Source organism: Thamnophis elegans, chromosome Z (genome assembly GCF_009769535.1).
Source record: "Thamnophis elegans isolate rThaEle1 chromosome Z, rThaEle1.pri, whole genome shotgun sequence".
Classification (NCBI taxonomy): Eukaryota; Metazoa; Chordata; class Lepidosauria; order Squamata; family Colubridae; genus Thamnophis; species Thamnophis elegans.
This window is the reverse complement of record NC_045558.1, coordinates 133,864,843-133,873,058: the sequence shown is the minus strand read 5'-3', so window position 1 is coordinate 133,873,058 and position 8,216 is coordinate 133,864,843.

Sequence of the window (8,216 nt, the reverse complement as noted above, 5' to 3'; positions counted from 1 at the left end):
TGAAGCAAAGTAAGTCCAGCTTGGAATGAAATGGCTGTTAAAAATGTGGAAACCCAGCGTGACATTGGGTAGGATCTGGGGATTTTCATTGATCTCTTTTAGAGAAAATGCTAAGGCCAGGACATGCTGGTAATTCTGATAAAATACTCTGTAAAGAATTTTAAAAAGCATTAAGAACAGCCTGTTTCACATCATGGCATTTGCAATCCTTCAGTATCCAACACGTTTAATGGACTGGGTTTTGGTGTCATATTTTCACTATTCAGCTAAGATCCTGGATAATGCAAAGCATATCACCAGTTCATAGCTACCCCTACAGGAACTGGAGTTATTTTTAAGGCAAACATTGACTTGAAATTAGAAGCATTATTTCTGAAAACACGAATAAAGGTCCTGTTTCAAACCTCAGCTTTTAAAAATGTCTTACATTGCAGGACAAAATTGCAGAATTTTGGTACCAGAAATATCAAATGAAAAAAATCTTCATGGGAAATATATAGCCATCCCCAAATCATAGCAGTAGTTACATCTTCATAAATTAAGCCATTCATATCTCTATGGCTATAAGTATTTACATGTGATTTATTATACACATTTTTCAATTTAATTTGGAGTTTCCGCATTAGTTAAATATAACTCCACCTTAAAAAAGCAGTGTCCAATATCTAAGAGGCTGTCACAAAGAAGAGGAGGTCAATCTTTGGAACGAGCTCCCCGTGGAGATTCGTACCCTCTCCACCGTCCGAGCCTTCCGCATAGCCTTGAAGAACTGGCTCGCCCGTCAGGCCTGGGGATAAGAATCGCTACCCCGCCCGAATGATGAATGTATGTTGTTTACTATTTTATTATATGTTGTTGTCTTAATGTTGTATTCCCCCCTCCCTGGTTTTCTGTGAGCCGCCCTGAGTCCCCTCAGGGAAAAGGGCGGCCTACAAATGCTAATAAACCAAACCAAACCAAACCAATCTATTTTTCAAAGCACCTGAAGGCTGAACAAGAAGAAATGGATGGAAATCAAGGAGACAAGCAACTTAGAAATTACGAACAATTAATCAATGGAATGAATTCTAATTAGAGGAAAACATTTGAAACATTGTATTATTTAACAGCAAGGTCCAGAACTTGACAATGAATGGATGAGGTACTTACATAAGTCCATCCTGAACTGCCTGAGAAGGATGTTGACTGAAATCAATGGGAATAGAAAATGTAAACATTGCAGAAATAATGCCAGCAATGTTGATGTCTCCAAGCTGATGGTAGGTGTGTAACGTAAAGGAAGAGGATCTTCATAGCCACATTGAAGGCTAGGATCCTTGTACACCACTTGAGGCATTACTATTAAGAGCAACTCCATGAAAACTAACATCTTCCATGAATGTCTTCTTTCTGTGTAGGAATGTCTTTGTCGGCCAGAAGATCTTTGAAGTAGATCAGACCAACCTGTCTTCTTGAGATGTTTTTCAGACACAAATAGAGAATGCAACATACTTTCAAATCAACACACAGAGCTCTGTGGGGCTCTGAGCCATGGGATGGAATATCATGGGGACAATAAATAGCATCCTTCAAAGTCAGTTCCTCCATTTTCCATAGGATTCCCCTAGGATTTGGAGGATAGAAACTGACTAATTTGATAATGATAGAGAGACAGTCACATATGTGAATATCTTCAAAATATGTAAGGACCTCCTGAGGCAGGAAGGCTGGAGTCACAAGACAAAAACAAAATCATTGTACCCATAATTGAAGATACATATGTAAATAGTTCTATTCTATTCTATTCTACTCTACTCTACTCTACTCTACTCTACTTTTCTTTTCTATTCTAACAGAATTAAATAAAACTGCATTCCGGCTCACATTTTTTTAATTTTTAAATTAATAATATGGTTCGGCCCTTACCAAAACTGAGTTTTTCCTCTTTTCTGTGGCTAGTAAACCAAGACCAACTCTTCTATATGCTTAGCAAATTTTTGTCTGTTTGTCATTCGTCTGTTTCCCAAGTCAATCTTTGCAAAGTAGCATCCTACTGTGTTATATGCCAATCTGAAACAGTAGAATCCACCATATGAAAATCAAGAAGTGCAATAAGCATCCACATTTTGGAAGAATGGATGAAAAAACAATAATAATTGAATGCTTGGCCCTGACCATGGTTCCCCAACCCAGCCTACAGCCATAGCTGGGACAAAGAGAACCCTGAAGAAGCCACCCAATAAAGAACAACTTGCCAAGCAGACTGTAGAGGTTTTGCTCCTTCCCAATGAAGCCACGGGAACTTCAGCTGCAAGAGCTGAAAACCCCCAGAAAATTGTCTCCCAAGCAAATCCACCATACTTCAGATGATTCAGATTGGAACTGAAGTGCATTCTAGCAGGGAAAAGGTTAGCTGATGCCTTGTCAAGAACGCTGCAGTTTTACAGCTGCTGGGAGGAAGTAGTCCATGCCATCATTTCCTCTGCACAACCAGCAGCACAAGCCACAACAAGAAGCCAAGCCAGATGGCCACTCAACCCCAGCTGGGACAAACTGACAGTTGTGTTAAAAGTCACACTACCAGCTGACCCCTGGCTCACAGACAATAAGGACATCTTAACTATGAAAGATGGACTAGCATGGAAAGGATCCAAATTGTATGTCCCTGTGAGCTTGAGACTGGAGGTGTTACAGAGCAGTCATGACTTAAAGCTAGCCAATCACTTTGGATTTTTAAAAACCCTGTACATCACTAGAAGACAATTCTTGTGGCCAAGATGAAAGCAGATGTGGAAGACCTGTCCTGCCATGAAAATAAGACCAGGAAAGCCCTCTGGACTCCTTCAGTTTACTGCTTATTTCAGACTGCCTTCTGCAAAAAAAAAAACCTAGCTAAACTGTTCATCAAACATATCTACTTACTACCCTGCCGAATTATCTCAGACCGAGAAGTTCAATTCACTGCCAAGTTTTGGAGGGAGTTCCTGAGATCTGTCGGATCCACACAAGGATTTAGCTCAACTTTTTATCAGAGTACAAACGGTGTGATAGAGTGAGCGAATGCAATGGTGGAACAATATATAAGATGCTATGTGGATTACCAACAAGAGAACTGGGTGGATTTACTGTCGTTTGCAGAAATTGTTTAGAACAACACTGTGCATAGCAGCACTGGAGCAACCCCTTTCCAAGTTACCAGCAGCATAGAGTTTGTCCCCATGCTCAAGCTGCCTAGAGAACCCCCCTCGTCAATGACTTTGACAGAGTGGATGGAGTCTCTGAGGAAAGAGTGGGAGAATACAAAGAAAGCACTGGCTGAAGCTGCTGAGGAATATAGAAAGAAAGCGGATAAACACTGTTCTCTTCAAACCCCCTTCCATGTCGGCAATAGAGTTTTCCTGTCAACCAAATACATATAGCTGTGGCTGGCTAGAACAAATCTGGGACCTATGTTTTTGGGTCTATTTCCAATAGTGAAAATAATTAACCCAGCAAAATTTCAGATTCACCTCCCCACATTCTAGGGAAAGTGCATTCTGTATTTCGTTGTAACCTGCTGAAACCAGCCCTTGGGTCTAGATTAAGACCTCAGACCCAGTCACCCCCTCCATTCATAGTAGTGCAAGAAGAACCCCATTATGAAGTGGGGGGAAAATTAGACTACAGGTTATATAGAAATTGTTTGCAATATTTAGTTCATTGGAAAGGGTACCCTTTCTCTGAAGCTACCTGGGTTAAGAGTTGGTATGTAAAGGCAGATAGACTAATTAAACAATTCCATGACAAGCACCCTGATAAGCCAAAGGGTCCCCCTGGGGAGAATATGTGGTTAGATGTATGGTTTTAACCCCCTGTGTTACTCTCATTACAAGAAATGATTGTCTACTGAGGAGAGGGCAGCCTGTCAGACCTGGGAGCCATCTTTTACATTGGGACTTCAGCCTTGCCACATTTTCTGCTGTGGGAAAATGGGAAGGGGGTTATATGGAGTATGGGAGATATATAATCTAAATAACATTCCTTTCTAAGAAATTCAAAAGCATCTTGCCTGCACCTGGAGTGGCATGACTGGGAGATATTTCCAGTTGAGACGATGCCTGATTGGATCATGTGATGGACATGTGGGTGCTGGGCAGGCACTTGATCTTTCTCCTGAGTGTGGAAAACCTGGAAACTTTCAGATTCATGTTTTCTCAGATGTGCCGATATGACATCTCTAATAAAATGGAACTTTTAGGAAACTCAAGTCTTGGAGTCTTCTTTCATTGGGGGCAGTGTTACTTGGAACCGTGACATAGCTGCTCTGCGCATGTGCAGGACCTGGATGGCTGCCTGGCTTCTCACCCGATAGAAGCCGGCGAGACAAAAGAAGATCTTAGAAGAGCCTCCGGAGTCCGTGACAACTTTGACATAAGGTCCTGGAAGGGCTGTATTTCACGGATTGAGTGGGGACTGGCATTTGAACATCAGCCGTCTCCGGTTGCTTCCTAGCTGTGGATTTGCTGAGGCCTGGAACTGGAGCTGCTTCGTGGCGCAGAGGAGAGATGGTGGCGCCGCTCTGTTGAACGCTGCGTTTTAAATCTTGGACGCTTGCTTTTGAATTCTATCTGAGTGGCTGCTTTTCTAACTGGAGCTGAACTCTGTTTTTTTATTTCATCTATGTGGTGAGCAGTGAGCAGGGGGGATTGGGAGATCTGTTCGATTGAGACCATTTGGAACAGAATTCTGTGGGATCGGCGGATTTGGCGGCTGGCTGCGCGTACCGCTGCCGTGGCCATTCCCCCCACCCCCCAATGCCTTGCTCGCCCTTTCCAGCCTCTCCTCTCGCCCCTCTCCTCTCGCCCCTGCGCCCCTCCGCCCCTGTCGGCTGCTCGGAGCGGAGAAGGGCGGCGCCGTGCTGACATCGTCCATTGCTGAGTCGGTGAGAGGCCTGGACACCTCCCCCTCCTTTTTTTTCCATCGCAGCCTTTCGGATACCACTCCTGTCCCTCTCCATTACCGGCAAGGCTTACCATCTCCCTACCCAGCATTGACTCTCCTTCGCCTCGGCTGGGGCCATCTGCTCTGGTCATTCTATCTGCCCTCCCTCTGACTGTTTGCTGCCTGCCATAGCTCCAGTTAATTAGGTAGATTTAGTTAGGTTTAGGTTTATAGTTATAGATAGTTTAGGCATAGATTAGATATAGATTTAGGATATAGTTTAGGCATAGATTAGATATACATTTAGGTATAAGTACTGGAGACTGTACCATCTGTGGGTGCTCTCGGCCTTGGGGCAGGGCTAGTGGAGACCGGGGTTGGGGTCGTGGCTAGGGTTGGGGGTAGAGTTAGTGTGGGGGCTAGGGCTAGGCTACGCTGGGGTTATTAGGATTAGGCTGGTGTAGGGTTAGAATGGGTGAGCTTAGTTTGGGTTGGTGTTAGTTTTTGGTTTAGTCTTAGAATTAGGATTAGCTTTAGGTTAGGATTAGGTTTAGTAGTAGGATAAGGTTGGAATAGGGCTAGGAGTGGTAGATGATGGCAGCCATAGGGGTCAGGACTTGGCTCTGTAGGAATTGGCGCCCTTTATTCCATCTTCTGGAGCAGCTCGGGCCAGTCCCAGACATTGGCCCCACAGACTCCCCCCCCCCCGGATTCTGGACCCTGCTCAATCTCAGGGGAAGGATAAGAACTACCCCCCAACACGGGGGCCATAAATTGTTTGTTGGCTCTGGAGGACGTAGGACTGGAAAGCTGCTGTGTACCAATACCGGACCCTTATCCCGTGCTCTCTCCGCTTACAGCCACTTTATATGCTACTGACTTTGGACCTGTGGCCTGGGAAGCTCTTCTAGGACTCAGAGGAGGGGAGAAGAGCGGAGCAGCTCGCCCTCCATCTGCACACCATTATCTTACATTGCACTAGCGCAGTGCTCCGCGAATTTTTTAGGAATGTAGTGTGAATGGTATGATGTTTGCACCCACTTTTTTTAAAATTCATACTGTTGTATTTTTTGTGTTTAACTTATTTCGTGGGGACTGCATGGGTGAGTGACTGCGTGTGTATGAGAGGGTTGAGAGTATTGCCTGGTGTCTCCTCCACTGAGTGCCACTGCAGAAGTGGTAGGGGCCCAGACTTACTTCCCGTCCTAGAATGAGTGTTAAGGATTGCCTGCTGGATGGTGCGGGTGCTGTGGGAGGGGTTGTGGGGTCTACGGTAGCGGGGGAGGGCCGGAGCATTACGGTCACTATGGGGAGGGGCAGGTATGATGGGAACTTCAGGGCTGGCCATTACCGGGGAAGGAGGGTTTGCTACATCACAGAGATCCCTCCTTCTGGCCCTGTTAGTTCCACTCCAGGGCCAGGTGGGAAGAATTGTCAGGGCCCTGGTCTCAGGCTGTTGTTGCTAAATGCCAGGTCTGTGGTTCACAAAGCTCCCCTTGTCCGGGACCTAATTTTAGACTAGGGGGCAGACTGGCATGTATTACTGAGACCTGGCTGGGCCCAGAGGGAGGAGTCCCCCTCACTGAAATGTGCCCAGAAGGTTTTCAGGTGCTTCATCAGCCATGATCCCAGGGAAGGAGTGGAGGAGTGGCTGTCATCGTCCGAGGGTCTTTAGTTCCTCGTAGGATCCCTGCTCCAGAGTTTGTCAGGTGTGAGTCCCTGTTGATGAAGCTGGACCTTGGTGGTCAAGTGGGTCTGTTGCTAACGTATCTACCTCCCAACAGCGTTGCAACAGCCCTCCCCTCGCTCCTCGAGACAGTAGCCGAGTTGGCGGTGGAGTTCCCCAGGCTTATGGTTCTGGGGGATTTCAACCTGCCTACACTTGGTGAACGCTCTGATGGGGCGCAGGAGTTCATGGCTTCCATGACAGCCATGGACTTGACCCAAGTAATTCGAGGTTCGACTCATTCAGCGGGTCACACACTTGACCTTGTATTTCTGTCGGAGCAGTGGAGATGTGATCTAGAGTTGAAGGGCATTAAAACCTTGCCCTTGTCATGGTCTGATCACTTCCTGCTGAGGCTTGACTTTCGGAGGCCAATCCCCCACTGTAGGGAGGAGGAACCAATTAGGTGGTTCCGCCCCAGGCGCCTGATGGACCCAATGGGGTTTCAGACGGCGCTTGGAGAAATACCTGACACTATCGTCCACAATCCGGTGGAGTCCTTAGTCGCTGCTTGGAATATAGTGGCGACGGGGGCTCTAAACCGGATTGCGTCTTTGCGACCTCTCCGAGGCAGCGGATCCAGGAGGGCTCCTTGGTTTACCGATGAACTCCGGGAGATGAAACGCCAAAAGAGACGCCTAGAGCGCCACTGGAGGGCCAGTAAATCTGAGTCAGACCGAGCACTGATGAGAGCCTTTATTAGAGCCTATCTCGTGGCAATACGGGCGGCGAAATGTTCGCATTTTGCCGCCCTTATTGCATCTGCCGAATTGCGCCCAGCCGCCTTGTTTAGAATAACCCACTCCCTCTTGAAAGGGAGGGATGCGGGTGACCCTCTACAGGGTAGAGCTGAGGAATTTGTTCAGTATTTGACGGATTGTCGCTCGGATTCGGACAGAGCTGGACTCTAATTGCACAATACTAGCCGAGGTACCAGGGGAGGGTCTTGAGCATGCTTTATGGATTGAGTTTCAACGGGCTTCTCCTGATGAAGTGGACAAGGCCATGGGAGCGGTGAGTGCCTCCACTTGTATACTGGACCCGTGTTCCTCCTGGCTGGTCTCGACCAGCAGGGAGGTGACACATGGCTGGATCCAGACGATTGTGAACACCTCTCTCCAGGAGGGAATCTTCCCACCCCTCCTAAAGGATGCGGTGGTGAGACCCCTCCTGAAGAAATCGTCTTTGGACCCAGCCATTTTGAGCAACTATCGTCCAGTCTCCAACCTTCCCTTTGTAGGGAAGGTTGTTGAGAAAGTGGTGGCCTTGCAACTCCGATGGTCCTTGGATGAAGCCAATTATCTAGACTCTTTTCAGTCGGGTTTCAGGCCTGGTTACAGCACGGAAACTGCTTTGGTCGCGCTGATCGATGATCTCTGGCAGGCCAGGGATAGGGGTCACCCCTCTATCCTTGTGCTTCTTGACCTCTCAGCGGCCTTCGATACCATCGACCATGGTATCCTTCTGCGACAGTTGCGGGAGGTGGGGGTGGGAGGCACCATTTTGCGGTGGTTCTCCTCCTACCTCTCGGACAGGTCGCAGTCGGTGTTGGTCGGAGGGCAGAGATCGACCCCAAGGCCCTTCAAGTATG